The sequence below is a fragment of the Manacus candei genome, unplaced genomic scaffold (assembly GCF_025592945.1).
Source record: "Manacus candei isolate 608988 ecotype Guabito, Panama unplaced genomic scaffold, ASM2559294v1 h1tg000014l, whole genome shotgun sequence".
Classification (NCBI taxonomy): domain Eukaryota; kingdom Metazoa; phylum Chordata; class Aves; order Passeriformes; family Pipridae; genus Manacus; species Manacus candei.
In genome coordinates this window covers 66,430,393-66,447,114 of record NW_026138062.1, presented here as the reverse complement: position 1 = coordinate 66,447,114, position 16,722 = coordinate 66,430,393, and positions in this window count along the sequence as shown.

Here is a 16,722-nt window from a genome sequence, read left to right as displayed (position 1 = left end):
AGCTCTGGGAAAAAGTAAAACAAGAATCCTAGACAATTCAAACAGAACACGTGAGCTATTTAAAGGCTGAAAAAGCAAACTCCAAAGCAAATGACACTGTAGTGAGCAATATGAAGCCAGGTTGTTTCACTTTAAATGGCATCAACTGGTCCTTCTGTTTGCTTGCTCTGAGTTGGCAATTGCCTTAGCTGCATGTGGTTTCACATTAAGGTCATCAATCACTCTCCATAAATTCTTTTACTATCATTTATGGCATTTGATGTGATTATTCTATCTCTTTCTTCCTCCTGCCCCCATTTATTGGACTGGGAAGAACAGATGAAAAGCTAGACTCTGTAACTTCTCTTAACCATTTTTACATTGAAAAAAGATATTTCATCTTGCTGAGACAGACAGAACACAAACATTTCTGAGTATGAACAAAACCCTCAACCTATAGCTTTCTAATTGGTGAATTATAGATTTTATCAGCAACTCCTGCAAGCCAATTGGCATTCACTTAAAGTTTGCCTTCTTAGGAAATTGAATTGGAAGCTTCAAATCAGTTTTCAGTTCTGCTTTTAAGAACTTGTTACCTGTACATCTAAAATCAATCCCTCTTTTTCTTAATTACTGATGAGTCTGCACAGTGAGTTTTTGGATAAAATATGATGGGTTTTCCCTGGAACTCTGCCACTTGAGAAGTACAAAATGGCAGAGCTTGAGAAAAAAATTTACATTTTCAATACGGCCTCGCTTTTGGGATGGAACAACAGCTAAGGAGCAGAAAAGTTGATTTTCACTGAGATGTTATTGGACCAGCATGAAATATTTTGCTTGAAGGGAAGAAGAGTTTTGTCTGAGAATAAACCTCCCCTATGAGCAAACAATGATTTATTAAGCTTTTATTAGAGATTCTTGACCTATCCATATCCAGTTCTTACCGCCTTTCTGGAGTTATTTAAAGAGTATTTCAGGTTCAAGTAAAATTTATCAGCAAATAGCGTAAGTGCACACAATTCCATTTCACAAGTTTGATGATCCTATCGTATGTGATCAGCAAAGTCCTTTTTTTTTTTGAGACAGAGAGAAGGAGAAGCAGAATTATAGTGGCAGCTTGACCCAGCTGAGAAAAAAAAGAGTAATCAGATAAAAAAGTAATTTTCTCTGACTGCCTTACTATTTCTATCTGTTCTATGGTGGCCTTGTATAGTTCTGCTTTGTGTAACTGTCCCAGTTTTGGGGCTATCTTAAAAATAATGTGACAAAAAATTAGATATAAAATAGGTCCTTGTAGAGGAAACTTCCTTTCCCCTCTCCTATTAACTGTCGAGAAATGCTGTCTCTCCTTAGCTTTTTAAAGCTCTGAGGACTTTACATTTTCAGTCATGTAATTTAGTGGTGGTTGGGCACTCTCAGGCACTTATTTACTGCCCTTGCTCACTGCCTTGGCAGGTTCTGCTGCTGTGGGCTGAGCTGGGACGTTGTTGGGACTTGCCCATTGCTATTACCTGCTTGTCATCCACAGGCAAACTGCTGATGGAGATCTGGAGAGTTGCTACAAAGCTCTGGGGGCTGATCAATGGGTCCATAGGTCCATTCAGGCCTTTTTAAGATTTCCAGTGTGTCTCCACACAAAACCTTTGAAGGGCATGGGTAAAAAGATGTAGGCATGAGTGAAACTCCATATCACCTCACCCATTTGAATCTTACTTTCTTTGTTTAATGGAAGTGAATCACTCAGGCTGGTGGGGGCACTGGGACTGTAAGAACATAACAATGTCACACAAGTTGCATTCTCCCTTCTCTTCTGAGCAGATCTGTGTATTTGATTGCAGTGGATTGTTAAAGAATGCTTGTCAAAACCCTCCAAAAGGGCTTGAGAAAAACCTAGGAATGAAAAGTCAGCATCTGGAGCAAGTTCATAATACCAGTGCTCCGTACCACAGTAGACAGAACTAAGAATGCCAACTTTCTACTCTTTTGTAAATAAATCCTTATAAATCTAAGATTTGTGAACATTTGGGGCAAATATTCATGTAGAATAAATTTATGAGTTTTTTGTGCTAGCTACACATGGATCCATTTTTAGTGTTTTCCTTCTACCTCACTTTCTCTTCAATTCCATAGGAAAAGAAGAAAAAAAAAAAAAGAGGTGTGGCAGAAAAAGCAAGAAAGAATGGCAGAGAAGCAGCCTCTTCCTTCCCTCCAAGTTTCAAAAAGCGACTTGTTTCTATCTGAAATGCAGGATAAATGTATAGCCCTGTTTAGAGAAATTGCCAAAGCCATGGCATATAAGAATGTTGATCACAAACCAAAAACATGGACACTTCTTTGTTGTGCATCATTTCACAGGTGAAGTCCAGCAAAAACCTAATACTTCATTTTCCTGCTTTGCATTCACACAGATACTTGATCCCTTTCCTTTTTGCCCTGATTATTCAACTCTTCATAAAAAAAGCAAACCCAAAGTTTCCCTGAACTGACAAAAAGGAGGGAGATTGGATAATATCAGTTCTGCGTATTTGAAACCACATTGACTCCTAGTTGCAGAAACACTGTGGAAGAGGACTAATCCATCACTGCTTTATGATGCCAGAGAAAGCTCCCTGTAGGAAAAGTATCTCCTGGAAAAAGTGTGCAGTGCCATAAATGGCTATGCTAGGGATGATATACAGAGGCACTTCTGAAAAATCAAATAATACTTCTGAATGCAGTCCTACTGCAAGACTAGAGGCCAGCACTTGCCACTAGCACACTGCATATACTACTACAAATGTATGCTGCAAGGATTGTCTCATTGTCTATAAAATTGATTTTTAGATAAAGATTTAGAGACGGACCAGTGAATTCTGATGTGGCTGTGACACCATAGCCTTTCTCCAAAAGCTCTATTTATGCCCAGTTATGAAACATCTTTGATAATCTGCCCATATTTCTGCACTTTATTATATTGCAGTGCTAGCACAATCATTTTAAAAAATCTGTATTGCAATGATTGTAAAAAGGCTGGGGTTTGAATATAGTTTGATGGACTATTTAGTACAGAGAAATCTACATCCAGCCAAAAAATGAGAATGTAACATCCAATCTTGTTCATTCAAGTATTTAGATTCAGTTTTGTATTCTGGACCTGTATTCCCAAGTCTTTTCCTTTATGTTCTTCTGCCTTTATTTTTCTTTAAAAACTGTTTTAAAAGTCATAGAAAGGAGCCTTCAAATAATAGAGTCAAAATTTCCTTTAGCAGAAGGAATAACTTGCACATTTGAAATATTTTCAATACCTTAACCTACACCAATACAGGTAAGACCTCTTGAGAAAATACTGAATAAGCCCCAGTGAAACAGTAGCCTGGACAAGCAGATATTAATTAATAATTATTGTCTCTTTCCTCTGTTCAAGTGATATTTTGTAGAGATTTATGAGCATTCAATGCAATTACCTTCTGTATTGGTTATCAGTCAATAGACATTGCAATGCCCTCTTTCTACAGCCTCCTGAGATACTCCTCTCTCCCATCTCCTTAGATACATCTCTCACTAAAGGAAAAAAAAGAATCGTATGTTTAATTCATCTTGGGCTGCCTGCATAAGACTGTAAAAAAACCCCAAAACAAAACCCCTGCAATACTAGAGCTTTGCATTGCCAAATATCTCACTTTCATTTTGTCTTCTGAACAGGCAAATGAAGATCTAAGGAACAACCAAGATCTAAGAAACACCTTATTTCAGTCATGCTAACTTCAAGTTATTAATTTGTACATTCCTATGGCCACGTGACCTTATTGTCTTCAAAAGGAACATGTGATTATTTTAGGTATATTAGCAACTTTCTGGTGTTTCTGTCTCCCTTTACACATTGAAATGTGTTCTTACTTTACAGTTTCCTTCCAGACTCATGGGGTTTGGAAATTTTTATTTTTATAAATGAGATTCTCATATCCACATGATCCAGGAGGTATGATAACAAAGCACAAAATGAAGCCATAAAACTCAGTAAAATTGGTACTGTCAATCAAACAGCAGATATGATTACAAAACTAAGTAATGTGATTTCCCAAATGAAGTGAACCAAAAAAGTGTGTTATAAATCCCTGTGCTTTTGGGAATGAGGTGTCTGGTCTGATTGCACTGCTAAGTGTTGGAGAACCCTTTGCCTAAAGGAACAGAGTTAAATGAAAGGCAGGTGTACAGGATTGCCTGAGTGCACCCCTAGGGACAGGAAAACAATGGACTCCATCAGGAGCGTTCCTGTGTGGTTATAACCACAGGGAAGGCCTCAGTCTGGTGCTGTGACAGTCCTGATTTACCTGAGAGGAAAAAGATCTAAGTGAGCTGTTGAAAATGGGCTGTGCAGAAGAGAGGAGGCTGCAGGTATTGCAAAGGTTTTGCCAGGGGAGACAGTGGCAAGCTTGGAGGCAGAGGTGGGACAAGACAAACCTGCCTCAGCTCTGGCTATGGAGTTCAGCTCAGGAGAAAGAAATTATGAACCTCAGTCTTTCACTTCTTGCTGATTTTCTTGGTCTTGGAGCTTTTGAGGAGCTCTCCATGCCACCTGCCAGCTGTCACAGCTCCAAAGGGGGGACCTGCAGCTGAGGCTGGACCAGCTGAACTCATGGTGGCTGAAAGCTGCAGGTGGGAAGGGGAAGGTCCAGCCCAGCCTTGTTCTGGCAGTAATGGGGGGGGGGGGGGGGCAGTTCAAGGCCCATGGACAGTAAAGATCAAGGAATCAGATATGAAGTTCCCAAACTAATTTTGCAGGTGCTCTGGTAAAACAGAGAAAAGGGCGAGGAAAGTTGTTATTCAATGTGTATTTAATAAAATGTTTCCTTACCCTTCAGGTAACCTAAATGCAGTCTCCTTCACAAGGCAACCTGAGCCAGCAAAGCATGCATGCAGAGACTCTGAGAACCTCCACATAGATATAAGTGTCCTCAGAAGAAACTGAACAGTGAAGTGACAATATTCTTCAAGGAGAGAAGAATCAACTTCAAGGTAGTTAAAGAGCAGCAGAGGAATCTCATAGCATGAGGATTTAAAAAAATGGCAGATGACATTAAATATCAGTAAAGTACATGTACATGTAAAATGAAAGAATTCCAACAATACATATACAGTGATAGGTCCTCAAGAAAGAAATGAAGACCTTATAGATGGCTCTTTAAATACATCTCATTGCTGCACTTTGACCAAAAACATGAGCACAATGTCAGAAAATTTTAGGAAAAAATGGAGAACAAAGCCAGAGGACACTGCTATGGTATGGTTCACATTGCTGGAGAAAGAAGGGCCCCTTAGAGGAGAGATGGCTGGAGGATGATATAATAAAAATCTATAAACTCACAGATGATACAGGTAAAGTGACTATGAAATAAAAAAAACAAATCACAAGAAAAGCTAGGGAGCACCTGTGAAATAACATGTAATTTCTAAAAATAATCAGGGAGCTTGGTGCACAACCCCAATATAGACAGTCTCCTGGTTTTCAGCATTGTCATATTTGAAGCTTACCATGAAACTACAGAAAAGCAGCTCTGCAAGGCAGGAAGGCACACCTCTCCCACAGGCATAGACCTAAGCCTGGCCCTAAAGTCAGCACCTTCAGCAGAGCTTTGGCAGGTAACCCAGAGCAATTGGTGTGGGTTCAGAATGACCATCTTCCTGGGCACCTTCCTCTGGTTCAGGGGTCTTCAGCCTCAGGCACCCACCTTTCAGCACTCCTGGAAAGGGAGAAGGTGTAGAGAAGGTAAAGGACCCTGAAACAACCTGCCAGAGATCCAGTGAATGAATAATAGTTGGGAAATCTTTCTTGTAGTTGTTCTCTCCTGACTAGAAAGGCCAGGTCCACGCTGTCTGCCTTCTCAGAAGATGTAGAAGCAGACTGAACAAAAGTTCCTCAGGGTTATTTTGGAGGTAGTTTCACTTTCCCAAGAAGTAGGGAGGGAGAAAGTTGGCACAAGATTCCCAGTGTTTGCCAGGGCAATTTTTCAGATGCTTTTAGTCTTGGTGAACATCAGGAGCAGATTTCTTGTTAAAAAACAAGGGCTGTCATTGTGCTTGTATAATCCATCTGGTTTGTAAAACTCATTTTCTATATGCTGAAAAAACGTTCAATTTTCCAACATACAACAGAGCACAAAGAAGGCTCTGACTTAAGACCCAAGGTAGGAGCTTTTCAGCTGTCATTTTCCTACAGTTTAACTACTCCAAGAATTATATTTTTATTATTAATAACATCTACATTTAAGATGTCAAATTTACCTGTATGTAGAAATAATTTATTTTCTCCTTAAATTGCAGAAAATCAGCAATACTGAGCAAGAAATAAAAAGTGTATAATAATCACAAGGCCTAAATACAAATAAAACCCCTAAATCAGATGGCGGAATAAAAGTTGTCAGTGACACAAATAAACAGAGAATCACAAAAACAGAATAATTTTTGTTGGAAGGGATCTCCGGAGAACATGTGGAGCAGTATTCTACTCAGAGCCACCTTCTTACTTGGCATTGGTTGCCAAGGCTATGCTCTAGTCCTCTGATCATCTGGTTTTAAATCACCACTCACTCAGGAGAACTGTACTGATATTAATAGGTGATTCAAAAAAACATTCAGCAGGGCAGATGACATTCGAAATAAATAACTAAGGAGAAGCAGCTGGAAAATGAAATAAATCCACCAATGCACAGACAATGATGGGTGTATAAATATCTCAGTACAATGGTAGGTACCTAAAACAAGTGGCTCTACCCTGATTCTAGCTCATCCACTCTCTAAAAAGAAATGTTAGAACAGTATGAGCTATAAGTGGGCTAAGTAGCACATGGGTCTTTTCTGATGAAGCTTTTCAAAAGCACTAAAGCCTGGACAAATTCCAGTCTCTCTGAAATGCCCAGTAGCTTTCCACTGGAGAACAATGCCAGGTAACCCTGATCATTCAGCAACATTTCAGTGGGGGGGAAGACTGTCTTCACATTTTATAAAGGTTTCACTTTGTAACTGTAGGAATATTTTTGAATGAGTAATGCAATAAAAATCTTTGTGATATACCAATAATTATTGCACAAACTGCTACGTGTGTTTGCTTTCAGGATAACATTAACTATTAAATGTGTGTATGAGGTGACTACAAAGAAACACACTTTTAAAGAAATAGATGTAGCATGTTCAGAGATGATTAATAGAATGTTAAATGCTGTCATTCAGTGCAGTCAACATCCAAACCCAAATGTACGCTAGTACTGACTAATAATATCAATCAATGATTCACAAGTGAAAGTACAATAATTTCAGAAAAGACAGAGAGAGAATCTATAGAAGTAGAGACACTGAAAGCAGAGCTCTGCCAGCTTGGATGCAAATCTCCCTGTCTCCCAAGGCAGGGGAGAGAGATGGGATAAAGCTGTGTCTCGCAGGCTGTCTGTACAAAGATGCTGATCTGGCCGAGGCAGGCAGACTCTGCCACTGCTCACACAGCGCCGTCTGGAGGCTACAGCCTCTGTAGTCAACCCGTCCCAGAAGGAAAGGCAAAATTTACAAACACTACAGCCTCCAAGTGATTTCCTATTCGGCTCGATGAACTGAAATGTGGGGCACTCCCCGCCAACACCACACACCCACCGATCAGGCGTGGAATGCAAGTGTGTGCCCGCAGCACCCCTGGCTCCATCCCGAGCCGTGCCCATGCAGGTCACACAGCCCAGGCACACGAACCCACGCTCAGCGCTTGGCAAAGCTCTGCTCTCCTCTCTGCTCATCTCTGAGTTACCCATCTTGCTGTTTCCTCTGGCTGCTGACAGAAATCCCATAATTAAAACAGCCTCTCAGATCAGCCACTTCATCTGAAGGCATTCCGTGGTCGATATTTACCAGCTGAGGTTGCACTGGGCTCGTGGTATTTATTGGGTATTCACTGTAATAAGAGGTGATATTTAATGCTCTATTGATCCCTGCAGCAACAGGTCTCGTTCAGAAGAGAAGGACAATCCGCTGTCTCACTGCATTCAGACGAGTTTGAACATTGTGGCCTTAACACTCAAATACACGGAGCCACTGGTGTGTGTAATACACTGGATGTAGCAGATCAGCCCTGCTCGGCGAGGCTGGAAAATGTGCACTCTTCAGGAAGGAAGGCTAATGAAATTAAAAAGACTTGGCTTTATTTATCTCCACGGACATGGCATGAAATCTGCCATATCTACCTACTAATGTGGGTTCGTTTTTATGGCACTGAACTGATTTGTTGCCTTGCCCTTAGTCCTTGAGATCAGTGGGAGGGTTTTCACTGGTCTCAGTGCACACTAAATCCACAGTTCCCGTTGTGCTTTTCTCTGCCAAAAGAAAGCAGTTGCAGATATTAGACATTCCACAAGGGAGGCCACAGGGCTCGGCACAGCACCTTTTGTGATCAGCCAAATATGAGAGAGAAGTTCAACTTGTGAAAATAACCTTCCTGTAACAGAAGGATCATTTTGTGTTTGTGTGTAAGCTTCAGTATAGCAAAGTCAACATTCATTTCTGAAACAATGAGAGGAAGATTTTCAGAAATGAACAAGGTTTTCAGAAATGAAACAAGGGACTTTTGCAGGATTTACTATGAGAAACTGCTGACTGTCTTTGAAGATGTACCCCATAAGTATATTCTGCTTTTCCAATTTTCTTTCCCCTCCCTAAGCTTTCCCTTTTGATCAAATTGATCAGCCATTTTACTAACAATCAACTGTGGAAAATATCCTTATGTTCACTTGCAGTGTTAGTCAAATTAATTTGTTTTAACTTCCTCCTCCACAAGCCTATCAAATTCTCTTAAAAAAATATTTTTATCGTTATCATCTGTCTCATTATGTTTCAAATGATCTATTTTCATCAGTCAGAATTTTATTCCAGGAGTCTTACATGTCCCCTTATTTAGAAGTCAGTCATATCAGTGACCCTCTGAAATATTACATGGGACTAGATGTGACCTGACAGTTTCAAACTGCCAATTTCTTCCTCGAGCAAAAGGATTTTGGTTTAAGCAATGCATTCATTTCTCCTCCCAGTTTGGAACAAGGCTGCCTCTTAGCACATGCCAAGTTATAAAAGCATTCAGAAGGACTTCTCTCAGCTCTGCTGATGTAAACAACTGGAGTGCCAAGAAGAGGAAAGCAATTATTATAAGAAAATTTAAAACATCTTATCAAACTGTAGAGCTGTTTCCCAAAAAGAAGAGGCAGACACATTACCAGAGTCATCTCAGTACAGGCTGGACCAAGCACTGGAAAGGATGAAACAAGTACTATGAGTGGCAAGTAAGGAAACAGCTTCATACTCCCAAATCCTCAATATCAGCCCAGCAGTATCGTCCCATATAAGTTATCACGCAGTTTATTTCTGTAGGCACGTCTCCTATGTAATGAGCTTGGAGATGGATGATATAATTGTCAAATATTAAGAAAGTTACGAGTACATTTCATGCATTGCACAATTTCCTTCTAACTGGCAATCAATACTTGTATTGCTCTTGGCAGTGAAGGGAGGTGGACAGGGGAAAGAAGGCTCCCAACAGGCCACTAACACTTTCAGGTGTTTCATTGCCATCCTCCCTATTGCTCACTTCTTAATGCAGATTTCTGTAGCACTGCAGAAAGGACACCTAAGTCCTTTGGACATTAATGCTGCTGGGTGTATACCAGGGACACTCAGCCTTATCGACAAAGTTCTGTTTCAGCAAGGAGTTCTCGCTTTCCCTTGAGTCAATGCTGACAGCATCTTCATGGTGATGGTTCTGACAGCCCTTATGTAGATTGATGAAGTTTGATGGATTAGTTGTTTCCTCCAATGTTAATTTATCCCTGAATGCCTTTGCATGGAATAAGTCACCACTCCAGCAAGAGAGTGGGTTTCATCTATCACTCAGTCACTTTTCCTAAAACTTCAAAGGGCACAGAGTGAGAGGCAAGAGGGAATGGCTTCAAACTGGGAGAGGGCAGGTTTAGATTAGATATTAGGAAGAAATTGTTCCCTGTGAGGGTGATAAGGCACTGGAACAGGTTGCCCAGAGAAGCTGTGGATGCCCCATTCCCGAAAGTGTTCAAAGCCAAGTTGGATGGGGCTCTGAGCAACCTGATCTTGTGGATGGTGTCCTTGCCCATGGCAGGGGGATTGGAATGAGGTGATTTTTAAGGTCCCTTCCAACCCAAACCATTCTGTGATTCTATGACCATCTGCAGACAAGAATAGATGCTGGAGAAGAAAGGTGGGGATTGACTGGTGGGCAGCCTTAGCAACTGGTTAGACAGGGTGGGAAGGTGAAAATAAAGCATCCTGAGGTTATTTTACAAAATGTCATTTCAAAATGGAAGCCAAAGCATTTCATTTTCAATTCAAAGCAAATGATAAATTTCTCTTTTCCACCTTTGGATGCAGAAACATTAGATTAAATACTTTTTCAGAGATGAGGATAAGAGAAATTTACTACTACTACTACAACAACATGTGTTGGTTTTTTTTACTCAGTTCTGCTTGCTCCTGACAATAATGGGTGGCTCAAAATCTAGCTCCAACATTAGCTAGAGACAGACAGAGCATGAGATGACCCAAGAAGAAAAAAGCAGTACTGCTGTTCTGCAAGATTTTTAGAAGTAAGAAGTGGCCTCAGTACACACAATTACTTGTTTACTTCAGTTAAAAAAATGCAGTGTCTCCCAAGGTGGTCATAAACTATGTGTGGAAGCTAATTACAGTGTCACAGGATGTCTGTCACCTGTTGGAATGGATTGGAAGGGTAATGAACTGCTAAGGAGTGCGGGGAATGGCTATCAAACATCTGGTTACTTCCTTAGGCTAGATGCAATGAAGCAGGCTCACACAAGAAAAGGGCTTAGCAAAAAAGGTGTCTGAGTCTAAAAGAGCAGGAAAAGTATCCTTGTAAAAATGGTAGTTAAAGAAAAAAGAAAATTGTCATAGAATCATAGAATGGTTCGAGTTGGAAGGGAGCTTTGAAGATCATCTAGTCCAAACCCCCTACATCTTTCACCAGACCAGGAAATATAGATAAAATAATGTAGGTTTTAGGGTGCACTTTCCCCATGGGAAAATCCTGCTGGAAGTGTCTCTTGCTGTATGCTATTCCTGCAGTGCAAGCCTGGGAAGGTGCATCTAAACTGACAGAAAGGCACAACCTCTCACATAAACATAATTAACATGAAACATGCTACCATGCATTATTTAGAAGTACAGATGCAACAAAAACAACAAAAAACAATTGAAACCATAATTGACTCTAAAACTGGAAAGGGGGAAAGCTGTCTCTCAGCTTCAAAGGTCTTTTGCCTTTAACACATTCCCAAGCATCCACATTACAGAAAGCAGTCCCAGCACCTGAGACAGGAGCCCAATCAAAGTTCACAAGCACCTTTTGGATCTCTCAGAATGCTTCTGATACATGTTTTACTCTGTTATTTTTTTAAAAACCTTCTCTTTTCTCCAGCAGTAGAACTTTTAGAAAAGTATTGAAAAGAGCATGGAACAGCTGAGTTTTTACTATGTTTGACCATACAGAGTAAGGAAACTAAACCCCTCCAAGTCCATGCCTGCTGATCAGCTATTATACTTAATTAGCCAATTCACTCAGCCTGACTAAGGAGGCTGATATGACCAGCTTATCCAAGATGAAATGGGCCATCTCACTGTGCACTTTTCTAGCTCATTATACCTCATTTTGAACTTGAAGCACAAATTAATTCAGGGGAATTCAGTGACTGTGTTAAATTGCAGGCCATATTATTTAACCATGGAAGTCCTTGCTGGTATTAAACATGCACATTTCTGAATCTATCTTAAATTGATACACCTTGACATTTAGCATTATTATTCTATTTTTAATGTTTTTCTGGGACCAATTCTTTGAAGCTACAACCTGTTGGTGCAAGTGTTGCATGAATGTGCCTGGCTGCTGCAGAGATGGGCAGTCCCATCCCAAAGGGCCGCTGCTTGTCACTGAGTGGCACTGGAGAAGGAAGGACAGAGGGATGGAAGGTGCTAGGAAATGAACCAGGCATCTCTGCATGACTGTGCCACTCCTGGACAATTCCATGTTAACTTAGTGCTTGTGATATGGGCCAGGAAAGTGTCCCTGAGAAGCCAGCAGGGTGGCCAGCTGCTGCCTAGCCCTGCCACATGCCAGGTCACTGAGGCCCATAGATCATATTCCCAGTTGGGGGAAAAGTGAGCTTCCCACTCCTTTGGCCTTACTCCCTGCTCAGGTGTTCTGTTGAGGGACTGGGTCAGCCATCTGAGGAGGAGGTCACAAGCAGCAGCCATCAACCCTGGGGCCAGGAGTTAGCAGAAGGCTTGAAGGGTCTGGTGGGCATGGAGAAGGTTGTCCTTCATCTTCCACTGCAGGACTCTCCCTCGCTGTGCTCCTCTGCACCACTGCGAGCTGACACTGGGACCCTTCAGGGACACGGCCCAGGGCTCTGGGCCCAGATAACTGGGGGTGGCCATGGGCCTCCTCCTCAGCCCACCCAGGGGGGCTGTGCCCACCCTGTAGGGTGGGCGCTGGGCTGCCCCTCCTGAGCTGCCTGGCATTCCCTCGAGCTGCCCAGCATTCCCTTCTCTGCCAGCCAAGGGCACACATCCCCTGCAAGGGATGCAGAGACGAGCCTGGAGCTCCAGCCTGAACCCCAGATCTGCTCCAGCAAAGGTGGGTTTTGTGGCAACCACCACCAAACTGGTTTAACTCACTCCTATTTAGGTACTCAGGAATACTTGATACTTGGGAGTAGAGACCAGTCCCCACCTCACTACAGCCTCCTTTCAGGTAGTTGTAGAGAGTGATAAGGACCCCCCTGAGCCTCCTTTTGTCCAGGCTGAGCCCCCCAAGTTCCCTCAGCTGCTCCTCATCAGATCTGTGCTCCGGACCCTTCCCCAGCTCCGTTCCCTTCTCTGGACACGCTCCAGCCCCTCAGTGCCCTTCCTGGACACGGGATTAGAGGTGTAGCAATTCCAGTTACTAAATCACGGATTTTTACATTTACTGACAGATATGTGAATGGGTTATCTTCCCAACAAGTAAATTAAACGTTTAGATGCGACTTAAAGCCCCAAACTCGTTTGTTTACCCTTTGCAAACGCGCACGTAAATTCACTCTAACGCACGTAATGCCTGTCACCACTTTTACATCAGCAGAGCTAAAAAAAAAAACAAAACCAAAACAAAACACCCTTGCGGCCTTTATTCCGCATGCTTGTGGAAGGCAGACGGCCTCCGGCACGTTAATGGCGCTTTTTGTACGGAGTTAAGGCCGAAACGCGGGGCTGGGGCGGGCGGCGGGGCCGCTCCCGGGCCGTGAGGGCGCGGCGGCGGCGGGCGGACAGCGCGCCCTGCCTGCCCCCCAGCGGCCGCGCCGCGTCCTCCTCGTCCTCAACCTCCTCCTCCTCCTCCTCCTCCGCCTTCCCCTTCGGGATTTCGGAACTAATTTCAATTTAATTAACCACTGGACACAGGCTGTAGGGAAGGGCGTGCGGGGGGCCGGGTACGCCCGTGCCGCGACCCTGAACTGACGCCCCTCTCCTACAGGAACGCTCTTTCATCACTTTCATCAAAAACCAGTCGGGTTCTTAAGCTCAGACTTACTTAAATGTGTCTTCTGTGCATGCAAATGCTGTATTTATGTATTTATTTCTTATGTTTAATTAATTTTACTGTGCCCGGTTCTCCTCAGTGCGACAGAAACAGGGAGCTCCTGGAGCGGGTCCAGCAGAGGGAAGTGAAGATGACAAAGGGGCTGGAGCATCTCTCTTACAGGGAAAGGCTGAGGGAACTGGGCTTGTTCAGCCTGGAGAGGAGACGACTGAGAGGGGACTCCATAAGTGTCTGTCAGTGTCTGCAGGGAGGTGTCGGGGATGGACCAGGCTCTGCTCGGTGGTGCTGAGCAATGGCACAAGATGCAGAAATTTATGCACAGGAAGTTCCACCTGAACATGAGACAGAACTTCTTTTTTGTTTGTGTGACCACACACTAGAATAGATCACCCAGAGAGGTTGTGGAGTCTCCCTCACTGGAGATATTCTAGAACTATCTGGATACAATCCTGTGCAACGTGCTCTGGGACAACCCTGCCTGAGCAGGGAGGTTGGACCAGATGACCCACTGTGGTCCCTAACCTGACCCATTCTGTGATTCTGTGATTAAATCTGCACCAGACATAATAAGAGAGCTGGGTGGTTTGGATTTGCTGTAGCACTTGGCAGATTCTACGGGTGACAGAAGGCCAGAATGTCAGGTGTGTCGCCACCACACCATGTGACTGTGTCTTTCTACAATTTTTTGTCCCCTCTGTCTAAATGCATTGCAGCTGTTTGCAGCCGGCCTGCCTAGACACCAGCTGGGCCCATTTCAGTGAGCTCTGTGCAGTGCATGTAGATGCCTTGGGCTAGAATTTATTACCTGTGTGCTGTGTGTCTGTCCTGAGCGCTCCACCAGCCTTGCCTTTTCTCCTCCTGCCATCCAGACGTTGCAGTAACGTATTTTATTGGTTACACATCGCAATAACAGAATGCAATTGTGACTGGATATTTCAAAATACACAACTAGCCAGCAGCTTGAGGGGCCTGGATAAAGATCTCCACCTTGCAAGTAAAGGATTTTCTTTTCATTTCGTTTAAAAGCCGTGCTACCATTAACTACCATACAACTACCTCAAATAGAGGTTGAAGAGCAACCAGCTCAGCAATTAGATGCCAGTGAGCAGAAATGAATAGAACATCTGCCTTTCTTGTCATATGCTTTGTATTCATTCATGGCCAGGGTTTTGATCTGTTTGTGCAGCCATTCAAGCAAATAATGATTCAAATTTCAATGCAGAGGAACCTCTTGCTTTATTTATAGTTTTACAAATCATGCAGGAGGTTTTATTTTGATAAACACCGGATGCTGATGTTTACCAAATATCCTGTATTCAGATTGTTTTGCTAAAAATAGCTTCAGAGAAAGCACATCCATCACTGGTAGTGATTAGTCTGACAAAGCCCCGGCTTGGCAGATGATGCTGCCTCAGAATGCCCAGATGATCCTTTCAGAACCTGCAGGCCTCTCCCCAGAAGCACTGTTGCTATTAACTGCATCTGAGACCAAGGTGCTGCTGAATCAGGTGCTATACATTAAAAGCTAATGGTGGCCATGCTGCCCTTGCATTGATTAGCTGATGAGGATTTTGTTGTCCCAGAGCTGCTGAGGGGAAACCAAAAAACATTTTCAAATTGTTCAATCTACTTTTGGGTGATGAGCTCAACCCACTTAAGTTCTACCAAAAGTTCATTGTTAAATGATAAATCTATACTTTGTGTGAACATTAATTAAAAAAACCAGCTGCATCCCGGTGCCTCAATCTAATTTTTGAGCAGTTTGTTTACACTTTTTCTGAGAAGTACTTTGAAGCCAGAAGTAAAAGCAAAGGCATTTATTCCCTGTCTCAGACCTAAATGAAGACTCAGCACTGAGATGACTGGGACTGCCACAACACCGTGGTGTGGCCATTGTCCCTTTTCCTAACTTTCTCTTTCATAAAGAGAACAGGGTTGGCTTTGGTTTTCTTTGATGTATAAGTATCTACAGCTACAAAATTAAGAACCCAGAGCATCTGCTCAAACACTTGTTTTCTATATCTTCCCATAAAAAACCCCCAAGCAACCAAAACCTTACAAAACATTCAGTGCTGTCTCAATGTTCTATTCTATCTCTTGGTATTCACATCCAAAATAATATACACAATGTTGTTATTGGCTGCAGGTAAATAGCTGTAAAGAGAAATCTAATAAAACACTGGTTAGATCTGTTAATGATGCAAAAAGCAACTTTCACATTAACTTTATAAAGTATGCAGAAATCCAGAAAATGTATATATGTCCTAGAGGAATGGTTTTTCAAGAGCCATTTGCTTACTGAGGCTGACATTATGGTAATGAACTATCATCAATTTATTCCTTAAATCTTTAAAAAAATTCCACTTTTCTGAAATGCTTAAACAAAGCATGTGATAAATATTTTCAAGTCACATTACAGAAATAAAGGCATGCATACTTATATACAGATGCAAGAACCATAATGATCTGTGATGGTAGGAAAGGCTTATTGAGAGAGACCATATCTTTTATTAGAACAAAATTAGAGAAGTGGGAAAAACCCACACAGGCTCTTCTTAAGGTTTGAAATTTGCAAAAAAAAGTTTAAACCTTTGCCATCCAGACTAGAGTTGGCAAACTTTTACCAGCAAATGTTGAGAAATGTAGTTTTAGGGCAGACAAAACTCTTTGCCAAAGCTGAGGTATTCACCATGAGTTACAGCCAAGAAGAGAAAGAGCTAGAATGTCAAAAGGATTTATCTTATTTCTTCTGAAATGGAAACAGTGACTGAACTCATAAACAAAAGCCCTGACACAGGCACACAGACACATGCAAACGGTTCACGTTCCACTCACAAAGTAGCAGACAGTACTCCATAACTTAAAGCAGGGCAGCTGGGAAGTTTGAGCTCAGATGTCCTTCTCGCATTTGGTACAGCTGATTTTTTTCACAGAGAGCATCCTGAGTGTCTTTTGACTGTCCTGAGGTGCAGCTTTCGTGCTTGCAACCGTAACCTGTGTTATATTTTAACCTTGCTAGATCAGTGAAGGGAACTGATTCAAAGTCAGATTTTGTATGACCATATCCAAGAATGAGGGGGAATAAAAGAATGAGGTAAAAACTCCATGCCAGAGCT